At 38.7% G+C, this 24,515-nt stretch overlaps 1 protein-coding gene across 6 annotated transcripts in view; it reads left to right on the plus strand.

The window, feature by feature from the left end:
- Positions 1–24,515, plus strand: part of nrxn2b (neurexin 2b) — a 572,664-nt gene that overhangs the window by 17,369 nt on the left and 530,780 nt on the right. For 5 of the 6 annotated variants that reach the window (XM_025054502.1, XM_025054515.1, XM_025054513.1 and 2 more), the window contains exon 1: positions 5,784–6,001. The exons of the other annotated variant lie outside the window; for it this stretch is intronic. The gene's annotated coding sequence lies outside the window, so the exon portion shown is untranslated. Of the gene's footprint in view, positions 1–5,783; positions 6,002–24,515 lie in introns of those variants that run through there. 6 annotated transcript variants of the gene reach the window in all.

Raw genomic sequence — 24,515 nt, forward strand, 5'->3', positions numbered from 1 at the left:
CAGAAACAAAATATTAGGAATAAAAAAAGTTTTTTTATGAGTCAAGCAGGCCACACTGCCTGTGATATAAGTGAAGTCGCAGACGTTTCAAACATAATGGGCATGCAACAAACAAAAGCAGATAGTGTTTTTTTAATCTCAAACAGGGTATATTTTTTAAACCAAGTTAGCATGTAAAAAATATTAAAGTGTTGGAAAAATGTAAAAGATTCATTTTATGTTGTGTATGTTCATATATCTGTGTAGGTTAAATATAAGAAATGAACAAATGGTGCTTTGATGTTGTAAACTACCTGATAATATAAACTTGCTAATTGACTACTTTTAATTAAAGTCCTGTGCCAGTGTGTTAATTCATACAAATGAAAGTACGCTGCAATGTGTGACATTTTTAACCATTGTAATGTTAATGAAATTACTGAAGTAAAGTTGTTTCCAAACTCATGCAACCAAGAAGCTAAACTTTGTTTAAATAACTCCAATATACAGTTTATGTATGAGCCTATATGTATGTGCCCTGTATGAAGTTTGCATTTCCTCCCCTTCTCTTCAGCTACCACATCCTACTCCGAGGGTGTTGTTGTCCCCCTTTTTAGCAAAATGACTCAAATGCGTCCCCATTTTTAACCTGCCATCGCCAAAAATCGCCCACTGCCTATAGATGGAGGGTGAAAAGTATTGTGTTAGAAGATGTACACACGTGTGACATTGCCTGTAGTTGTAGCATATTTTCAATCTTCTACAACTGACATCGTAAACCTTAGACATGCCAAGAAGGTCAGTCATTCCTGGAAGTACTCTTGACTCATTTCCTTTCTTAATTTGGACTGGTGACTTTTCGGTCTATGTGTGTACAATTGTTAGACCAACACTGAATTTAAACTGCTTCTGTGGCCAGTGTTTTCTTTGTGCATACGTTTCTGTTTGTGTGTGACTGAAGGTGGATGCTTGGCTGTACAGCGCGCCCTCGCTTGTGGGCAGAAAACTCTCATATTTTCTTGTTTACAGAGAAAGGATGGCTCAGAGTTTGTCTTGAAGAGCTGCTACCCATTGGTATGTGAAGGCTTGTATAATTGAATTAGTCCAGGCCTTATGGCTCAGTGTTGCAGGCATGCTGAGTTTCGGCGCATCACTGCTTGCTCGTTATTAAAGAAAGGAGGTCAAGAAGAAACTCGTGTGGAAGTTTGTATATTTTTTTAGAGCTATGGATGCAGTCGTTGAACAAAAGGCCTACAGTCGGACACTGCAGAGATTTGTTTGTCTTACTAACGTTTCTCCCAAATTGAACAAACTTCCCTTCAGAGCCGTAAGGTGCGGGTATGTGTGAATGAGAGTTGAATTCAGATGGCTGCTTTGGTTACAGCAGATCACCGACGATTTTTGTTGTGATGAAATTGCGTATAACGTTCGGCAGCTGTTGAACGCACTCATCAATCTCAGCTGCCACTATGGGAGCTGTTGGTTTGAGCAAAACAGACATATTTTGTTTAAAGTACAATGTCTACAGAACAGACATAAAGGACCTTCGCTAGGACACAAATCCTCCGTCTGCCTGTCACAGTCACAATACACCATTGTGTTTTCCTTCACCACTAGTGTTTAGTGGTGAAGGAAAACAGATAATATAGCCCAGCCCAGTGATTCCAAACCACTGTGCCATAACACGGAGTGTGTCGTGAGAGGATCAGGTGAGCCATGGGAAATTCACTCCTCACAATTATTTGTTTACTGCAAATAATGTGTCATTGTTAGGTGCTAGGTGAAAGCAGGCTGATGAGTCAGTCTTCCCTTATTTCCTGCAGGTATATTAGGGTTGTGTTCAACTAAACAGGCCCATGCTTCACAATGAGTAAATTGAAACTAGAAGTTCATGGTATTTCCTAAACAGGCCCATGCTTCACAATGAGTTTTGAAACTGAAGTTCATCATATTTCATTACATATATATATACAGTATGTATTGTTTGGTGGTGCATCCTGGGATTTTCTTAATGAAAAATGTACGCTGAGGCTCAAAAAGGTTTGGCCTACACTGCCCTGACCTAACTATCTTATTACCTATCACTGCTTTTAACATTTCCTGGTCTTAAAGGCCCATCTTTGGTGCTGATTCTGTCAGTGGATCTGCATCTGCAAGCAATTGCTATAGCATGAAATTAATTTGTTTAAAAAAAAAAAAAATCTGCAACATAGCCTAGCAGCAAATCACAAAACATGATTAACACTCATTTTTGACTTGCCCAAAAGCAGCCGCAGCAATACGTTCACTTGTAGCGGCCCACAATCGTTTGGCAGACTGAGGTTTGAAAGCGTGGAGCTGGAGAAGATGTCGGCATGCGTAATGAGGATTAAATCATAGATGGGTTGGGAGCATTTCAGAGCAGCATTTCCGAGACACCGCTGTGGTTTGGGTTTTAGTGCAGACACTCGCTCTGAGGAGAGCGAGCGTTTAAGGCCCCACAGTAGAGCAGTCAAAGGCTTGTGTAAGACTTAGTGCATAATTTAGCACGAACAGGTTGCCTTTTTGTTGCCCTCTCTGCGGGGTGAAGAAAATGTCTAAGATTGTTATCAAGTGGGATCTCAATCTTATGGTACCACCGTGTGTCCGCTAGGACTTTCTTTAAGCAGTGGCCGTGGGTCCTCCCAGAGACCTGTCTCTACCTGTCTGCTACTGTCACCTGACTGAAGTTAGTGAGGGTTCATTTATATTTAGAGAATTCACACTCACACACACACAGGCAGTGACACAGACAGCCAATTAATAGCGGTTCTTCCAGATGGCCACAAGGAAAATAGGTCTCGGAAGCGTTACTTAAACATTTTTTTCTAATTTTTTGGGGTTGTAGAGTGAGCAATGTGGGTGCTATTTTTGAAAAAAATTAAGAAAAAAGAGATTAAATATACTCACAACTATTTAGGTCAATTTGGACCACTTTAACTGAAAATGGCAACACTTTTTTCTGTTGAAGTCGGTTTTGTTTTGGAAAAAGCGTGACACTTCTATTCTCTCAGGCCTGTGCAGTAAAGGTTAACATGGTTACTGAATAGAATGTGTGGAATTCACTTCGTACAAAGATGGTTTTCTCCGAAATAGTAAGAGTCACTCTATAGTTGGATAAAGTGTGGAAATAAAATATTGTAGTGAGGGAACTTTTCGACAGGCTGACGAAGCCAGTTTTTGTTAATGCTTTTGATTGCATGGGTTGACTTGATTCACAAGTAGGAGTCTCTCTTTTTTTTTTCTACTGATGTGGAGACTTCAACTGAGAGAATTTGAAAAGCGTTAGGTGGAAACATCATAAAGGAATTGATAGTTTATTTTAAAGCTGTAGTTTTAGGGTCAAAACATTGCAAATAGTTTTTCTGCATCACATTTCCAATGATCCTATCCCTGATATTTTGTACTTCCAATAAAGTTGTCAATACTTTACTTTAAATGTTTAGCTTTGCCAATAAAAAGCAAGTATTTTTAGATGACCTGGAAGGCGGAAACAAAGAGGAAAACATGTAAATTGACACAGAAAGATGAATTTCAAACAGAAGTCGACACACAAAAGGTTGTTGGTCTGATGTAAAGAGCCTTAAATTACTGTGGTAACTGACTTTACTGTTTAACTGTTTAACTGTTTAATTACTGCTAGCTGCTGGAGCAGAGTTTGGAGAAATAAAAACCATAATTTGCTATTCAGAAGATGTTCAAATAAAAGCTGCTGTTTACAGTCCTTTGGCTCTCCCACGACAAGCAGACAAACTGTTTTGTCTTTCTTCTGTTTTTTATTACTTGTCTTTCAGCCACTCCTCCTCCACTCTGTCTGTTTTCAGTCTAGTTTCAAGGCAAATGTAGCTGAGGAGCCATTTTGACTTCAACACGCTTTGACTGTGTTTAACAGAACTGTATCTAACAAAGTCTCTCTCTCTGTCTCTCTCTGTAATTCTAGATACAAATGACAGTTGTTTTTACAATCAAAATAAGCTAAACGTTTTATTGACTTTATTATTTATTAGGTGAGTATTTTTTTTATCTAGAAAATATTATTTTCTCTTGAGGATAAAGAATCTAACACACTTATGTGTACTGGGAACAAAGAAAAAACAACATTTATGACAGCAGACTGCAGTTTACAACCTTATCATTATTATTATTATTATCGCTTGTTGTAAATGTAGTGGTAAAAGCTGCTGTGCAAATATTTAAAAGTACATTTTCTTGATATAACGTTTTTTGGAGTTTTATCTGGATTTTGTTTTGGACGATTTCATACCAACTCGTACAACTCATATCATACATATCTTTACATAATTGCATGTTTGTATTACGTTACAAATATTTTAGAATGCATTTGTTTTTAACGCTTTAAGCTGTTCTTTTGACAACTTTCAACTCCGAGGTTTTGCTCTTCCTTGTGCATTCTTTGTGTCGTAACTCTGTTTTTTACAACAAGGAGTGACGGTAAAAAGGGAACCCGGTAAAAGAGCAGATATCCAAATATATCTGCTCAGTACTTGACACTGTGCCTGAATATGAGTGGCAGTTCAATTTTAATCACCCCTCATCAGCAGTGATCATCTACGTAAACAGTGCACAGGGATGTGACAATTAATCATGAGTCCCTCGTCTTTAATTAGCCCGATGATCGGAGACGCGGAAGGGAATATTCCGATTGCTGAGCTGCTATAAAGTCGGCATGTTGATGACACATCATAGTTAAAGACTCTCAACTATTCCGGGAGCTAATAGGCAGCATCTTGTTAGCAGTCCCCTTGTGGCTAGTTGAGCTGTAGGCTAAAATGTAGGTCAAGGGAAAAGAACTGGACGAAGAGCACACATGTGCTTCCAGTGTACTTATTTACCTGTGTTTTGCCTATAGATACGTGAGCACATGCATTAATCTGAACCCTTGTCTTGTCTAGCACCTGATTGGTGGAAGAAATATCTCATTTACACTAGCGTGGTGTTAGCGTTTCTTGTGAAATGAGTAGCTTCAAAAACCTGTCCAGTCTTTGGTCCAGTATCCAAGCCTTGTTAGGTGAGGTGACGTTTTAATCAGTGTAATGAGCTGCATTGCACTTACTGAGGAAGTGATGGTGTAACCGGATGCAGTGGTAATGGAAAATAATTTCCTAGGACATTATTCAGAACAGCAAAACAGTTTGAAGAATTCTGATCCATGATTTCTTCTCTGTCTTCATGATTAACTCTAAGTATATCAACGCAGGCTCTTCAGATCATGATGATTTACTTTTTCTTTCTTTATTCTGTGATTGTGAGTGTGGTTTACACGTATACTTATTATGTGACACATATAATAGTTGCAGGGTTGGAGTCAGTTTTTTTTTTGTTTTTTAACAAACCAATACAAGTATTATTTTTTTTCATTTGTGTACTTCCCAAATACTAGATGCATACTTCCAATGCATTTGTGTGTCCTCACTGGGTGTGAAAGCTCATCCACCACAGCGAGGACACCATGGATGGAAATGCTTACAACCAGTTAGATTTTCTTTTTATTAACAGAAAACTATTACGATCCAAAAAGAAACAAATAAAAGTCTTTAAACTGACACTGTCGTCCCATCGGTCAATAAATCAATAAAACTAAAGATAAACAAATAAAAATAAATTATATTGAATTAATTTCTGCATTGTGAACACAGCCCGTCAAACAGAAATTAAGCAGAGCTAGTATTACACAAGTTGAATTGAAAATACTGTTTCCTGTTTTTCAAGAAAAAAATACGGAATAGAATAGCACTGATGCCACCCTTGTTCGACTTGGCAAACAGAGTGAGAAGTGAAAAAGTGGAAGAAGCAGCAAGTCACAAAACATGAGCGGTGACGTGAAAGATTAAATTTCAATGTAAAGGCACAGTGGAAAGAATTCAGCTTTGGACGTGTTGCCGTGCAGATGCTGTCGGATTAACACAGAGGGAGAAATGGTACGAGACGTAGAGATAAGGGAACTGCATATTTCCTAGTTTGACTTGATGGCAACGTTTTAAAGGTATACGCTATGATTTTTAAAGGATTTCTTATGGCACGCCTATAGAGCACTGCATTTCACAGTTAATATTATTGAAGACATGCATGTTCGACTTCAGACAATGGCCAGGAGGTCAATATGAGCCTGTCTAACAAATCTCACATGAGTGTACTTTGTATGTTACGCTATGACAAAATAGAAATGAGGCCATATATATATTTGTCTCCAAACCAGTTTTTGACAGAGATGATTCATTTTGTGATTTGCGGGTCATACTACAGTATGTCGTGTACAGTAAAATACAGTATAATGCTATATACAGTTACATGGACGTTGGTTCAAAAATACAGTATAATGCTATATACAGTTGTTTCGAATGAGTTGCAGAAAAAGAAATGATTGGAACAAAGAGTCAGATCTTTATCATTTCATTTACTTCAATCAGATTCCATCAATTAAAAGAAAATTGATGGAAGGGGAAAATGTGGAATTGAATTGCAGCAATTTATTAGTGTTAGTCAGCCAGCCTACGTTTATTTCCTTTTTGGATTAGTACCTCTTTAAAGGCAAAAACATCGGTCTCCCTTTGATTGATTTAAGAAAGACCCATTGCCATTGATGTTTTTGCACAGACATGCTTTTGAGTAGTGCTGAAGATCTGTTCAGTTGTATGTTATAATTTGAACACGCACACAGGCGATGAAAATAAAGAAGCTTTGTGTTAGTCCATCTTTTGGGACAAGTTAACCTCCATCCTGAGATGTTGTGTGAGCTGTTTGCGTTTACATTCCACTTCCATGTTTAACTGAAAATGTGTATTTAGTCAAACCGTTTGCAGTGCAGCAGTCTGAGGGGTTATGGAAAAGGGTAGAATGAGAAAAATTGTGAAAATCATGCATTTTCACTGGCACATAATGCTTCTGTGTGAGCCAGAAAAAGCAGCCAGACTCAGCATTTTGGAGCATAAATAAACAATGCAGTTGATTAAATAGGTTTGAGAATTTATGCGTGCTTGCTAAACTGCTGCAATGCATATCATTCCATTTCCGTATGCTCAACTGAAACTCTGGGTGAGCACCCGTTTTAGGGAAGCTGTGTTTTCCGTCTTTCTGTGCTGTAAATGTAATTGTTGAGCATTAAGGTACAGTGCATTAAGGTTAGTCTTTCAGAGATCAGCTGTTGTTCCAAAGGCCACAAACACAGTCAATATATAATTTGACAAATCAACTGTCAACCTCCCTGCTAATTCCTCCTGATAAAAACCACAACTGTCAACCTCCCTGCTAATTCCTCCACCATTTAGTCTGATAAAAACCATCGTCCTTATTCGCCTCTTCATATTTAACCTTGGTGCTTTGTGTTTGGGCTTTGTGTCTGTTTGGAAAGCTAAGAGTCTGAGCTGCTGTTGTCAGAGGCTTTGCTCTCAAATGCCACTCTAGAGTTTCATTCAATCAGTCCTTCTCCTGTGTCCCAGCGTGCTGTGTATTGATGCAGGCTTGGAGTCTCTTCCCACCAAAATTCGCCACAGCAAATGTAGTCTATGAGCAGAATAAACAGCCATCCAGCTGTGGATTGACAGAAGAGAGAATACTGGTGCACACACACACACACACGTGCACATAAGTGAGCTGCAGGACGGTTATTGATCCGATCATTTTATTGCTGACTCTGGTGTAGTGCACTCAAGGCTTCGAAATGCTGTTACTACACAGGTTACTGTGTTACAAAACGTCTAACATTTCTCTGACTGCTGTAGCCCATGCCCTTGATTTTGGAAATTTCTGCCAATTTGTATTTAGTTGCATTTTGATAAATGTCTTAGTTCACCTTTAAGGAAAAAAAACAACAAAACAAAAACAAGAAAAAAAAAAACAAAACAAAAACAATAACAAAGTTTTCTTGAGTCTTTGCGTAAGCTAAACTTCTTATCTGTTTGCATACATATTTTTTTTTAATTATCTCATGGCAACCCACAATTCGTAATCCTATTGCGATTATGACGTTTTTATTGAACAATAATGACTATGCTTATACATATAATTAAACATTGAAATTAATATATTTCAAATCCATAATTTAACTTAATTGTTGCATGACATGGACATAAATCACCCTTGTTTACAAATAAATTATAGTAAAGAACAGTATAATATGTGAGGGTTTTCTTGTATATAATGTTGTATAAAGTCTGTTTCTTTTCTGTTTCCTTTGTTATTGTCACTGCTCTTTCTTTTTGTCTGTTTTGTGTATGGGTGTGTGAGTATGGGTGTATGCCTGCGCTCTGGCTCTGAGTAGTAACCGACTGCCCTACACACTTGACAGGGTGCCAGATCGTTTCCCACTGTCATGTAGCTAAATTCTTGTTATTGTTTCCATGCTACTACGTTTTTCCTGTTCTCACAGTTTCTGTTTCATCAGTCCCGCTGGTGTTTGTCATAGCCCTGCACTGCCCACACCCAGCCTCACAGCTCTACCTTCACAGGATTTCTTCTTTGCTACCAACAGTTCACTTCCCCCTTCACAGCGTTCACAGCCCCTCATCACTGCCCGGCACAACTTCTGCTTGTGGGTCCTCTCTTGTGTCTTTTTTTAGGAGTAACATATATTTTTGAAAGAATATGTAAAAGATAAAAAAAAAAAAAAAATAGGAAAGTTTTTGTGCAAATCTTAACTCTATCTGCATTGCAACAAACTTGGTGTTAGTTTTGATGAGGCTCTGCCACGGCAGTGTCATTGTTTATTGTTCACTGTTCAGAAAGGAGGCTCTGCCACGGCAGTGTCATTGTTCACTGTTCAGAAAAACAGGAGCCGTCTGTCTCCCCAACTCAGTTTGAAAACAACAAATATGGGAGCGCACATTGGTTGTGTTTCAGAAGTATATATCGTCAACCTCACGTCATCGCTTTTCTTCTTAAAAGCTTAAAGGCTTAAAGCACTTCCGAAACTCTCCTCTCAACTTCTCAATGGGAAAAACACTTGAGAGGGCTAGAAAGAGAGAGGACGTCGCAGTGGGAAGTAATAAAAGGTGGTTCATTACTGAGCTAGTGGACAAAGAGAAAGACCCAGTAACCGACTTAGGGACTGTCTTTTCTTTAATGAGCCCTTGTCTCGACTGGACTGTGATCTTTAGCTCTTCTGACTTTGCTTATTTAGTTTACCTCTTTTTTGCCTTTTCTCCTCGGCACAAATGACCCTGGACCAATGATCCATTACACTCTCTTCGTTTAGACAAAAGCAAACAGCCATGCACTTACACTCACTGACATGAACTTTACCCCGCACACCTAACAGACAGCATCAGTGACTGCGGGTAATGGATCCTCCTCAGGTTTCTCCCTGATCCTGACATCTACACAAGTTGTGACAGGAGAGGAGGGAGGAAGTTTAGGAGACAGAAAGGGAAAGTCAAAGCTGCAGACTTAGAAAGAGAGAGAGAGATAAGAACTTGTAAGTACTCCACTTTCTATTATCCGGCTAATACAGCCATTGTTATCACTTTTGCACTTGCTTGGTTGGGGCGACAGCAGTGTGTTAGTGTATGTTCCACCTCTGCTTCGCTCGCTCTTTCTTATGTTTTGGTTTTTGAGACAAACTATCACATCTGAGTGTGTTTAAATTTAAATGCTTTCTTCCAAATAAAAAAAAATGCTCCATGAAAATGTACAGTTTGAAAAGATACAAATAAATAAAAAAAAACTCAATGTAGTTTCCCTTTATGTCCCCCTTCTCCTTGATGACTTTTTTGCCGCTCTGCTCCATTTCCTTCACCCTGATCCTTCTTAAGGTCTTACTTCTTATGCAGAGACCAGAGGGATCATCTCAGAGCATTACCTATGCAGGCTGGGTAATAGAGCCACTGGATTGATCCCCTTCTTTCTTCCTTGGGGTCTTTGGCCAGAGTCTTGTGTTACAAAGCTGACATCATCTTTAGTATGCCCACATCCCACAGTCGGGCTTCATCTCACTGTCTAATCCTTTTCTTTCAGAGAGAGAAAAAAAATTGCACGTGTAAATGAGCTCCTTTATCAGCCAAAAATCATATAATAATATGAGAGTGAATGTGGAAAAATAGCTAAGGCCAGTTTACTTGTTTGGTCTGTGGAGTTAATAAGATTAACCATTTTGTGAAATTAGTCAGATGAAATGTATTCAACATGACTATGACCCCAGGGTTTTAGTTTGCCCTGTGGCCCTAAAGCTTAAAACAAGCAATAGAAATGTTGATTTATTTTAATTTTTAATTTTATTCCTGATTAATCATGATTATGATTTATCACAATAAATCATTATTATTCTTGATTGACAGTTTTCCCTCAGATAAATGTATAAATCCCCTTACAGCCTGTTTTGATATACAACCAGAATTCCTGTGTCAATATATAGTCATAATATAAGTGTTTTATATTGAAACTGTTGAAAATAAACAGTTGACAAAACTGAAGAAAAGCACATAGACGATACTCATTTATATAGGCGTGTCTACCATCTGCTAAAATGAATTTGCAGCGAGTTGTCGCCTAAATCTCTAAACGACACTGTATTTTGTATAATTAAAGGGGTGTTTGCCTCTAAATTTTTAGCAGTTTTTGGAGCGAGGAAAAAAAGAGAGCACTGTGCTGAGACATACACAGCAGGTAACCTCCCGCGTTACAAACGTGTGAACCTAAAACGAGGATGTTTTTAGCGTGGTGTCTTAAATCATCTCCTCCTGACTGAATACATTAGAACCGTGTTGAAAGCATTTGGTTGACAAAACATCTGCTTTGCTCTCTACGCGCCCCAGCTCTCTGTCATTTGTAATTACGTTTTTGACTTTATGATCAAACGGCTGTTGAATGAATCATTTTTCATTTCATTGTATACTCTAAGAATATCTGGGACTGGCATTAAAGAATAATTAGGAGTTTTAAATTCCCTAATGGGATATTAAAAAAAATAAAAGTGTAAAATCCATGGCAGGTTGAATCAACGCTACAGTTTAACATTAAGGGAGACTATAATCAGCGTAAAGCACTAATAAGGACACAAACAATTCATACCATAACTCGCAGCAGCAGCTTTTGAAGATTACTGAAATGATGCAGGTTTTGCAAAGATGGCAAATCTCTACTTGTTACTAAAAAAAAACATTTAACTTACACATATCCTTTAAGTGGTTTAAAGCAATTATACCTTAAAGAAATATGGCACGCAGTAAGATGTTTCATCAAATATACATTTGTTCACTGCAAATGCAATTAGTCCTATATTAGTGGAAAAGTGTACTATTAAAAATAAAATGGCCCCCTTTTCTTGTTTATGTGCTAGGGCTGGGCTCTCAAACAAAATTTGATTCCAATTACTATTTTGGCTTCCCCAGATTAAGAAAACAAATCAATCAAAATACAGTGTGTATAGATATCTATATCATGGTTCTCCTTTGGCTCCCTCAGTACATCGCAGATTTTTAAAAAAAAAAAAATCAGTTCTGTGGAAGGGCTCCCTCAGTACATCGCAGATTTTTTCAGTTCTGTTGAAGTTTTCGCAAACCAAAAGACATCGCTGGTAGCTTTGTTTACCTAAAGGAGATCAAACACAGCATTCAGCATGCTCTTCTGTTCCTCTCTCTGATTGGCTCATGCATCGTAGCATCTCTCAGCATCTCCCCTTGTCTGTCCACCTTTTGTTCACTTTGCTCTCAGCATCTCCCCTTGTCTGTCCGCCTCTTGTTTACTTTGCTCTGCGCTGTTATACATATAGTACGTTGTTGTAAAGTTAGTGCTGTTGTGTTTGGTGAATGTTGACCCTAATTTAACGTCCTACGATGCCTCCTAAACGCTCTGATCATCTTCTCAGGCTTCATACGAAGACACTGACACATATGACAGTAAACAACCTTTATTTCTATGTACAATAATGTGTGCTCCTGCGCTGTGCCAGGCTTTCATGGAGGGTTCATAACAGTATGGGGGAGGTTTCGTAAATATATAAATATACGTAAATAATATAATAACTATCCCGCCTCTACTTTGTGGATTTTTCCTTTTCGCGGTAGGTCTTGGAACTCAACTACCGCGATAGGAGAGAGATCACTGTAAAGCGATTATTGTGCCATTCATGTGATGTCAGTGCAGCAGTGCACACTACAGTGGTGTGTCCTGTGAACACAAACAGTAGTTTCACTTTCAGCACATTTTAAAAAAGAGGACATTAAATTTGATCTAATCATTCTATCTCTGTTTGTTTAGACTGCGCTGCAGTGTGTTACTAGTATGCTGTTGGTTTGTCACATTGGCATTTGATGTTTAAATTGGAAATCTTACAGGCGTGTTTCTCTGTCTGTGAAGTTAACGGTGAGTCACAAAAGTGACAGAAAACCACTTACTTAAAACACTCTATATAACCAACACTATTACAATAAAAACAGTGATTTTACAAAATAACTTACCATCCAATCTACTCCAAAGAACTGATTAGCAGCATTAAGTTAAGTGGCCAGTCTAAATTGTCCCAAGATGTGTCTGTGAATGCTTGGCCAGTCTAAATTGTCCCAAGATGAGCCTGTGAATGCTACTGGGATTGGCTCCCGCATCCCAGGTCCAATCCATGCAATAGCTCTGCTATCTCCAATCCTTTCCTTCGAAGGTGTTAGCATTACACTTGCAAGTTTGTCCCGTGTGACATAACAAAGACATTTCTATACCCTGCCTTATATCATGAGTTTCCCATTTGCATTGCTGTGCTGCATCTGGGTGCTCCGGCTGTCTGACAAAATTGCAGACATCACCCCCTTACTGGATCAATTTACAAACACCTGAGGTTTACAGCTGATTAGGTTAAATGTGCAGGCAAAGCAGCTCCGAGAGCAAGAAGCAGAAGTGGTGGCTCTGGAAAACGAGCTGCTGACAGAGTGACTCTGCATCAGCAGTTGTTGTCACTGCAGCTGGAGTTCAGAGAACTGTAAGATGACACACGGGTTCTAAATTCTACACGTTGTCCCTTTAACAGATTAGCAGTTTGTGGCTGTATTTGTGCAGGTGTACCCACCAAAAGTGCCTGTGGATTACAGTGATATTTATGGTGACGCTATAGAAGAGAAAACGGTTTGATAGTCCAACAGGTGAAGGCTCATTTCTAAAGAACACACTGGAGAGATGCATTTAAAACTAACCCAGTGGCTGACATCCATTAGCTTTAGATGTGATCATGCCTGACAATGATAGCTAATAGCAGACTCAGGGGTGAGTGTGATGCCAGTGCCAAACACATACGTGCTCCCAGCACTATAACAACATAAATCAATAGCCTAAAGTTGACTGTTAACGACTTTGGTTTCATTCCAGCTTGGCTCTTTCAAAGCTGGCTCTTAAACTGCTCTACTGCCAGGTATCATTTTACAGATGCCCTGTGATTTTTGAGTGTAAAGTCCTTCGTGGAGTCCTTGGCGTCCAGTGGACCACATCGGCCATCGTACTGACACACACACATTGAATATGTGCAGGGTTCATTAAAAATGGATTTTGTTTTTATCTCATATCAAATAAAAACTGAGCCCGAGCCAACTCGGAGTGCACTCCGGCGCTGAGTACCTTCTACTGCCACTTGTGCAAAGGGATGAGAAGGAGAAGATGGAAAGAGAGAAAAGTGGTGGTAAAAGGTTCTTAATTATTTACTACATTCTGCTGATATAAAGTTCTTCATTCCACCTGAGATAATACGTGAAATTTCCGCCATAGGAACACAATATGAAATATTAATAGTTGGTCATTTTCCCAGTGTGTGATGTAAATCAGTATGTCAACGTCTGGGACTGTTTGGTAGAATTCAAGCAGAAACACTTTGGAACATAATGTAGGGAGAGTTGGTTTTAAGGTGGAACTGTATATTCCTATAACGTCTAGGACAGTGTTTCCCAAACGTTTTTTCTACGGACCCATATTTAAAAAGTCAAAAAACCTTCGGGACCCAAGTCAATAGACATTATTCTGAGAAACATGATGTGAGACGGACCCCGCCAAAATTCTATTGCGATCTACCTGAGGGTCGCGACCCAGTCTTTGGGAAACAATGGCCTATCCAGTTGATGCTCCTAAAATACTAAAATAGGAAAACTGAATAACTAACTATTCTCCACAAAACTTATTGAGCACTTCAATCAAATTAATTCTTTGCTGCTTCATCCTTGGGTTTCAAGAAGATTAAGTGAAAGTCCAATCCTCCAATTCTTTTTTTAAATTTGCGAAAGTCCAATCCTCCAATTCTTTTTTTTTTTAATTTGGCTAGCCTTTTGATTACAGAAAAGTGAATACAATACAGTGACTTTTAAGTAACAGTTTTCTCATCGTTGTGCCTTTTGTCGTTTCCCAGTGAAGATAAAAACATCTAACTCTAAAGATCGCCAAATTAAACAAGCAAGATACGTTTTTTGATATTTTAGGCTGGACTTCTGCCCAACCACATCCAAATCAAAGATGGCAAAATGATAATGTGACTGTGAGAAGGGTCCCTGTCTTACGCAAGTCTCCAGCCACTAGGATTTAAGCCTTTTCACCTCGGGGCCATCCTGATTAGTCCACCTCTGCCTTGTTTCCATCTACTTCTTCTTTATAAGCTCCCAGGCTTAGCTCTCTCAGGAGGCTTCAGACACACTGGATCAGCACACCGACCCGTGTCTCTGTCTCTCTGACTTGTCAACCTCTTTCCACTGTTCCCTAGTTCCTTCTCTGCCTCATTAACGGTCTCATGCAAATCTTACTTGTTTCTTTGAAATTCAGTTGATGCTACACTTGCTGCAGATGGTTGCCATACATGACTGAACACCAAAGAAAGACTTCTCCGGATGCTCTTGTCTGTGCCTGAGATGAATGCTTCTCTGCACGTTGTATTCACTGATCACAAAGAAAAAAAAAAGTAAAAAGTATTTATCTCATAGTTTTTTCATTTAGTGACTCGTTCTCTTGTGTTTCTGACGGTTCTCTCTTGAGACCACTTGAACATCAAAGCACATGCAAGCACATGAAGGGCCAAGTTTTACTGCAGCCTGGCTAATGCTGGATGTGGAGTCATAAATAAATACATCGTCATTATCATCCATGACTTACTACTGCCCATATAAACAGAATAACTCTCCTGGGAGGCTGCGTTACAGTATAATTGACCCTCCCCAAAGTTGAGTCGATCATTCCCACCTCATGTGGCAAATCTTCCTTCTCTGTAAAGAACAGCAATATCCAAAAAAATCCAAATGTTTCATAATCTGCAACATCTAAGTAGTATTTGTTATTGAATAAGAATGAAAAACTATGGTACAAATGGTCCCCCACCAAAATCGTAAATATTATAAATGAAATGCAGTTAACTCTTATCTAGATTGTTTGACAAATCAATGCAATCTGTGCGATTGAGATCTTTGCATGAGGTTGGCATATAATCCTTAAGACAGGAAAGAAGATTTAAAGACTTAGGCTGTGGTCCGCCAATACATGGATGAGCAGAGGGGAATGGTCTTGTTTTCTCCTGTGCTATGTGGTTCAATTCCAGTCTGCACTTATAATAGTAATAATAATAATAATGATTATTATGATAATGATAAAGATCAGTATAACAGTTTCCTATTAGAATGTCATAAAATCATGATTAATATTTTATTAAAGTATTTAAGTGCATTTTATAAGCATAAATATACAGTATTACACAGTGTATTTTAGTCCGGTCTTTGGAATTTAAATTTACTCAACCAGACTAGTTTTGATATTTTATTGATTAAACCTAAAGTTGCACCTTTTTTTTTTTTAATTGTCTCCAAATTGCAACAAAGACTATGTAGCAATTTATTCAAAAGGACTACGACTAAAGCTGAATCAAAATGGTTGGTTAAAATGAACACTTCAGCAACAGTCGGTGTGGCATATCTGTGTTTAAATTTATTGAACATCTAGTGATGTTTAAGACATTTTGATTGAGCATCCCTTAAAGTTGCGTCTTTTGATGTAAGTGAATGGAATGATTGTCATGGTGAACGTTTTAATGAGTCATTGAGCCAGAGTTGAAGAAAGTTCACACTGCTGGCACTGGTTCACATCACATCTCAAAGCCTTGCTGGTGAGAACATCTGCTAAGTTTGTATTTATAGCATTGCAACATATGCAATGTAGACAAAGGGGGTTTGTGTGAGAAGTGCACAGCCGGAAAGAAGCGGCGAGAACAAAAGTTCCTTTACTGTATTTAGCGACAAACACCTTTGTGCTCTACTGCACTGCTAACTGTGAATTTTCAGAAACTGTGAACCTGAAATGCCTGCGTAAAACTTCAGAAATTTCAAACCCAGGAATTCTCGAGATCCTGACAAATTAAAATGACATCAAATTAAAAGAACGCACGCATTTCCAGCCTGTTTCCAAAATTTGACATTAGCCCGAGGCTGTTTCATCTGTTCCTCAGTCCTCCACACCGACTGAGGCTGCAGCCTTTTATTTTATAATCATTTTTATTTGCAGCATTGATGCAACAGAACACCCAAACTAAACCTTGTTTTTATTTTTCTGAGATAGATGCCAATTCAGGGCTTATGCGTGGGAATTCAGGGTTGCTGGTCCTGGTGAAAGGAGTTGCATCATATTGGTATAAAAATATTAAGTCAGGTCAGGTCATGGACTTTATTTATCAAAATATTCCAATACGCCTTCAATACTGATGCACTTGCAGCAAGCTCTCTTTTTTATTTTTATTTTTATAAATATGTTTTTCTTAAACCCATGCCTGTTACACCTAACATACTCTGCAGTAGAAACCTCAATACATCATCAAAATGAGACACTAAGTAGACTTTAAACACCTATACAGGAAATCTACATTAAACCAAATGGTATGAAGAGAAAATATACAGTGTATTTGTTAATCCTGTAATGAGCCCTGCAGTGTTACACATTGGCACGCAAGCCATTAAATGGCTTTAAATCATCATAAATGAACTAAAACCTTAAGTTATTATCTGTTTTATACCATGATGTGTTGCCGTCTTTCAAATTCTTGGCACGACACAGACTGGTACATGAAAGTTTTAGAACAGTGTTATTGCAGCGATGAGCTATATAAATCATACCTACAGACTATTCAAATAGCGGCCATAACCCCATCGCCCAGATGGTGTTATGACAGTGTCCTCCCAGCCATAGCGCTAAGTGAATCGCCAACAAAGGTTAGCCAACCAAAAGGTACCGCTGCAATTTTTATTCTAATTTTAGATCCAAATAATTACCACATTGTCACCACGGTGACAAGGATATTGGTGAAACGATTGTGTTGAAGTGAAATTCTACTTTAAACAGTTACAAGATTAGAATTCTGTCCCTTTTTTCGGTCTAGCACATCAAAACCATTCAAGTGATGATGTGTTGTTGAGTTTTTATGTTAAAAATAGAAGTGTGGGTTCAAATGTGTGCCTTTTTAAATAAAAAAAACAGGTTTATAGTTTATAGAACTTAGTAGTGTTAATCTTTACATCCCGTTCGATGATCGGGATTTTTGTTTTAAATATATCTTTTGTCTTAATTGAGACAATTTTAGACTAGAATTGACTTTAATTTGATAATGTATATTGTGTTGTGCTACATTCACTTTCTTTAGTTTTTTTGTTGTTTTGTGAGAACTTTTTGCTCTCGTTATGGCTCCCAGGTGTAAGTCAGACTCTTCTGATGTTTTTATGTCCTAGATTATGATGTTACCACTGTGTTAGTGGAGGTAAGTGATTTATGTTCAGTAGGTGAATTCTGACTTATAAAAATCAAATACGTTTACCGCCTCTTTATGGATTTTTTATTTCATTTGAAATGGAAAAAAGACGGTTAAAAAATATGAATTGATAAAAATGATGTTAAATTTGACGTCCCAATCATAGCACTGGTGGTGTGATCCACATTGGTCTTTGTGTGTCTGCTATTGGTAAAACCATCTGTAATAGGTTATTTTGGAACATGGTCATATGTGAATGAACCCTCACCCAATCGTCAGTCGTAAAATGTTACAAACCAAACCTTGGTAACATTAGTCTCAATCAGTAGTCGCTTTCGTAATGGCTACTGCAGTGACCGGGGCAAATAAATGGTTTTGTTACTGTATGTAGCCTCCCCGGTTAGCCCTTAACATCTTTAGTCTATCAGCTAATTGAAGTTTAAGTTCCTCAGCCCAAAAACACACGAATGGCAAAAGGTCGGACAAAGGCTGAGACATTGATGAAGACGAAGAGGGAAAAAAAGGAGGAGCTCACTGGGAGGAAGTGTCGGGAGAGCTCTGGTCTTCCCGCCCTCGGAGAGAAGCTGATCATAGTGTGCATAGCTGTTGTGGGATCAAAGGCTTTGTCAGTCAAAGCCCCTTGACTCTGTCTCTACAAAGCTGTCTCCAGGTACTCCGGGAAGCATGAGCGCGGAATAATTTATGGTCGGAGAAGCTAACCCCGGGATGCTCACGCAGCCCATATTGAGACGGCACATCTTGGGTCATGGTCTCACTCCAGTCCCTTATCAGCCCCCCAGGCTTGTAGATGAGAACAGTTGCTCGATCTGCCCTCTGCCCCCCCCTCTGTATTATCTATATACCCTGATGCCACACAGTGGTCTTGGCACAAACGCGGTGCTGCTATGCTGAGATTGTGCATTGCATGGATGGATGGATGGCATGTTGTGTATGTACATAGGTGGGCATGTGGGTGGATGTTTGGCAATAGACATGTTGTTTCCCCTTGCATGTATGTAATTGCTTTCAACTCAAAATTCGAGTGAATGGTTTAATTGCTGAAAAGCGACAGATCCTATTTTGAAACAACATATGGTTCCAGCTGCTTGAGAAGCTATTGAAGAGCATTGTGTCCTGTTGCGTAGTACATGCAGCTAAATATAGACGTGTCAAGCCAACCTCTAGGCTCAACGTTAGTATTCATCAGTCTTTAAAATGGAACAGTACCTTTCAGTAACAATAATGGTATTTAAGAGAAATAAATGTGGCCTTGGCATCTCCATGGTTTTGAGTTTGACACATCAACACTATTATATTGGATTTTGACATAAAATTTAAAAAGAAAAACAAAGCAGTCAGACATAAAACTGGTGGATTAAGAGGTTTTCAGGGAGAAAACTGTAAGATATTGATTTATTTGTCGACAGGGAATTACTCAAGTCTTTATTGATGAGATGAATTTGGTCTAGTAGCTGTGATGCTAGGTCCATCTCTTGTCAACAGGCCTGTTTAATATGAGCTGAAAACAATACATGTACAAATTATTCCTTAAAACCTAACCCACAAATGTGTATTAGAGCTGGCCGGCCATTATATAGCCACTATATACTGGCGGGATGTAGTATTAGTGATGTATGCACAATAATACAGTATACCACTGTTTTTGGTTGTTCTTTTGTTGGCCTGTAAAAAAAGATTTACGTCAAAAAAAAAGGTTAGGGATAGAGAGAGACATATAAGAGAGAAAACCACTAAGGTGTGTCTTATTTCAAATTTAATTTCTCATGTCTTTATAATATCAAGCTTGGGTCGTTCCAGATTGGATGTTCACGCAAAACTTTGCAAAAGGTTTGTTCCCATATAAAAAAAATAATCAACGTTACACTCGTTCCAGATTGGATGTTCACGCAAAAGGTTTGTTCCCATATATAAAAAAAAAATCAACGTTACAGGTCTGGAGAGAAGGAAAAATATGCATAGTTGCAGTCAATTTTTCTAAAAATATTGAGTTTGGTCCACCACATCGTTGTAGTTTTTAATTTTTGAATAGTTTTTACTCTTCGTGAACTACACATTCCATTTGCTTGTGGGTAACAGTTCTACGTAAAAGTCCAACTGTTCATCAGTGTAAACCCTATTCTTATATATATATATCTGATGTTCGCGCTCTTAAATGGCAAAGTAGACCATTTGTATGTTGCTACAAAATGGACTGACTTTGTTTTCACTTTTTATGCCAGAAATAAAAGGTGACGTACGCTAAGCTGATGATTTTACCGCAATTATTTAACACAACGCATAGAGAGGACGCGGCCGCTGCATATTCACCCAAGCTGAATGATTTCCTCAATGTTTCACTTGAATAACAGCAGAATTATTTATTACTAATTGTGTTAATAAATGTGATCTCTGATGTGTTATCTCAGCACCAGATGCAGTCCTCAAAAGCTGGCCTGTGAATAGCGGATGACGGCCTTGAACGCGTCTTAATTACAATGAGTTTTGTAAGTGCTATTGTACAATTTACTAGCTTTGAAGTAAAATGGATTTTTCTTTAAAGTTGTCTCGCCTCAAGAAATGTAAAAAATAGAGTGAGTCAAAATGGCAAAGTGATAATATTTTACACTGCGAAAACATGTCAACGAGAGCAGGCCTTCGACCAGAAAGTATATTTCTTGCTCGCACTTGGATAAAAACCATTTTACCACACAGCATCATCCAGTGATGGCCAGGACGGCAGTGACAAAGGAGTAAAGGTATAATGTTAGAAGAAGGAATTGGTAGCTCAGTGATGCATCATTATGATGGGTCACAGATTTCAGTAACTGCTCCACCGAGGCTAGTGAACTCATTGTTCCAGCTTGCGACCCAAACTAATAGGATTTTATACTAATTTGTATCAGAACTCGGGGACGCCTGTCACCTGTGTGCTTTCATCTTTCTCCTGGTAGGACAAAACACCCATGTTAGTCCATTATAATTCCTTTTTTTTCTGTCTGTTTTAGAAACGGAAGGGGGTGACTAAGAAAGTGAGTCAGATTGAATCAGCCACTGAATAAGGGAGTGACACTGCAAAAATAATAGGGCACTACAGCTTTGGCCAATAATTGAGTGGAATATGGAGCGTGCCCCCGGGGCTACATCCACATCAGCACTTTGCATTTTGATGGAATGTGAGACAGCATTGATACCCTTTATTAATGAGTTTATTTATGTGTGTTTGGATGGCATTTGCCCCGGCTCTGAGACACGCTTGGCCAAACTCTTTCTCATCGCTGCAAATTGCTGGCAGGGGGGGGGCAAACAAAGGTGACCGTGGGTCACGTCTACTCAGTGTACGACAAGCTGTGGAAGCCAACCGTGTAATCATGGGCTTTACATAATGTCCCTTCGATGTGACCAATCATATAGGTTTGCATGGGTTCATTGGAGTTCTAACGGCATGCATTCATTCATATAAACATTTCTAGGGCCTTAAAGTGGAGATTAAATATCAACTATCATCCTGTGTGTGGCAGTAGAGTTTTAACCTTTTCAATTCAGAGGCGGGTTTTGAAATGGCAAGTCGTAAAATGTGGCCAGGATAACAAAATGGAATTAAACCAGGATTGCACCAGGATTAATTTAAGTTCTAAAAAAAAATCAATCATCAACAGTTATCCAGAAAATTGGAAATCCCTTTTTTCACAGGCCCCTTCTCTTTGTGGAGGGGGTTATATATGGTCTTCTGATAGTGGAAAATATTTGAATGACTATCCAGAAAATTGGAAATCCCTTTTTTTCACAGGCCCCTTCTCTTGGTCTTCTGATCGTGCTCTAGTGCTAACACTAGTGGAAAATATTTTAATGACATAGAAATTAAAGGGTTTTCTTCAGGACTGGATTTCCGTGTTCTGTAGAGCTCTTTGTCAAGACTGCAGCTGAGCTTTTAGCATGTCTGTGAAGAGAAATGGATTGTTGGTGAATTTTATGAAGGCACTGTTCATAAACATTTTAGATGGAGCTTTTAAGGCTGTTTGCAGCACAAGCACATGTATCGAGCGGGAAGCAGTTGGATTATTGAGTGCTGCATCGATGTAGTCCCTTCACGGTTTATATCTGTCTCTCCTTCAATCTCTTTACAGTCCTGTTGGGTGTTTTTTTTTTTTTTTTTTTTTTCCCCACAGCCTCTTGTTTTCATTCAGTCATCATCACCGTCATAAACATGGTGCATGTGTTATTTGAGAGCGTAGACACGGATGTGCTAATGTGGACACACATGGCCACAAACACATCGATCTAACCCGACCTCACATATTGTCATGTGCAAAATGGTTTACCACGCTTGTACTTGAAGTGACAAATGATGGACGTTTGAATGAACTCTGATTGGACGGCTCCTTTGCCAGTTCATACAAAAGCAAATTGGTTTAAAAAAAAATGTCGTGATGAATCCTCATTTTAAGTTTTTGTTAGCTATTATTCCTACATCCGTTTGGATCAGTTTTCTGTGCAGACAATTTCAAGTGTAGACTTAAGTTAATAATGATTGGACAGAGTTCAAGTTATGACAAGCCCCTGGCTAATCGGTTCTGCCATCTGTACGTGGATGTCATTCATTATCTTCCGTTCTTTCTGCATTTCATTACGCTGATTAGTGTTTGCTGTGTTAGTTTTTTGAAGTTTTGTAGACTCCGAAATGAGTCCCATTCACCTGATGTGACTGAAGGTGCTTAACTCGACTTTTATCAAACTACAATCTGACGTGAAAACCTTTAATGGCTCTTTAAACTTTGACAATTTATTTCACCGTGTTTGCGTGCTGCAGATTTGACACGGTTGTTAGGCAGTGAGTCAGACATCATCTGACGTCAGTGGACCGTTTAAATAAAGCATTAGTTCCTCCTTTTCTAACCTTGATTTGCCATCTTCTTCTTGCTGTTCCCTTTATGGGCACACGTTAATTGTACTGTGAAACTCTGCCCCCAGGATTTTCATTACAGTACTGCTTGGTTCAAACGACACAAATCATAAATGTAATGAGCGCATGCGTACTTAGCATTAAGTATAGGCTAGGTTAAACTGTGAGCTAAATTCCGCTTGATGACGAGATCTTATTTATACAAATAATACTTTTTGGGTTTTTTTTTGAATGGCCATTTTTTTGCAGCATTAATGCAATACTTACGTTGTCACTTAACAAAGCAATGATGTGGCATGACATATATTTTGACTCCAGCGGTGTGCTGGATCTGTTTGTAAATCTGCAATACAGGGTCTAATATCGACTTGGCCTGAATGTGGTCAGTCTATAATAATGTATAATTGAAGCAGATCAGAATGCGCTCGGTCAAAATGCAAATTGGTTGAGTACAATGACTTTCCCTGAATACAAAAACACTATTGAAACCGCACCAATATCTCTGTAACATTAGCAGGCTCCCTGCACTGTCTCTCACAGAAGCTAAAGCGCCACACTGGTTACATAAACCTGCACGAAAGGCAAGTGCAGAATAGTACCAAAATTAACTTATGCTAATTTATGAAAATTTAACCTCAGCTAATATCAAGTCCGAAGTGAAATTTCATGTTTTGTTCAATATGCAGTTTATATTTACCATTTGTTCCGAGTAAATGTACACAGTATAAACAATAATTACATTTTTATTTTTTATATTTCATACTGTATGTAAGTCATGAATTAGAGCACGTCCTCAACTTACAACTTAAATACACTCCTAGGGTGCGATACAACATATCTAGCAGTGTGGCTTATAACCAATTATGGTTTAGTTTGTTTCACAACTAAAAAAAATAAAATAAATTATATATCTCTTGGAAACAGTTATATATGCTAAGATTCTCTTTAGGAGTGACAAGGATGGACAGGATCAGGAATGAGGTCATTAGAGGGACAACACAGACAGGAAGGTTTGGAGAAAAAGCTAGAGAAGCCAGACTGAGATGGTTTGGACATGAGCAGAGGAGGGACAGTGGATACATTGGTAGACGAATGTTAGAGATGGAGCTACCAGGTAGGAGACAAAGAGGAGATGTATGGATGCAGTGAGGGAGGACATGCAGATAGTTGGAGTCAGAGTAGAAGATACAGAGGAAATCAATGATTCGCTGTGGCAACCCCTGGAAAACAAAAAGAAGAAGAAGAAGATATGTCTCTGGGAAACAGTCAAGGGGTATGAGTCAAATCTGACAGATGCCAGGTATTATCAACTACAATGTCTGTACGTTACATACCAATATTTAGGTCAAATGTTTTTGAGATTCGATCCTACTTGAATTGCACCTGTTTCGATTCCCATACCTGTAATATCAGTTTTGGTTTTCAGCGGCTTTATCATTTAGACATATCTAAAATACATTGTTGAAACTGTGCACGGAAACTTAAGTCACATGCAGGTCATTTTGTTCAGGAATGAAGGTGATATTTTTTTTTTTCTCTCCCCCCATGTTTGTCTACCAGAGAGATAACCTTTACGTGTATTGGCCAGCAGCCTTTTTGCCTCTGGCATCCTGGCAGACTTTAATTAAAGCTGTAATTGTGCAGACATGCTCTCCTCTCATTATATTATCTAATCTTTCCTTTCAACCTGCTCACTGTCCCCCATTCAATTAGCTCACTGTTTTGAAGGCAGCGTGTTTGGTGGAGTGTGGGATGAGAGGGAAGTAAATGAGGTCGAAAACCACCGCTACCATGACCACCTAAACCTGATATTCCACTGCATGCGTTGCGGCTGCGAGTGTGTCACGGCAGCGGCGCCAAACTTGCACAATATTAGGAGATTCCACGATCATTCCGAAAGCACGTGAGATTACCAGTTCTCACAAA

Source organism: Cynoglossus semilaevis, chromosome 1 (assembly GCF_000523025.1).
Source record: "Cynoglossus semilaevis isolate Cse_v1.0 chromosome 1, Cse_v1.0, whole genome shotgun sequence".
Lineage (NCBI taxonomy): Eukaryota > Metazoa > Chordata > Actinopteri > Pleuronectiformes > Cynoglossidae > Cynoglossus > Cynoglossus semilaevis.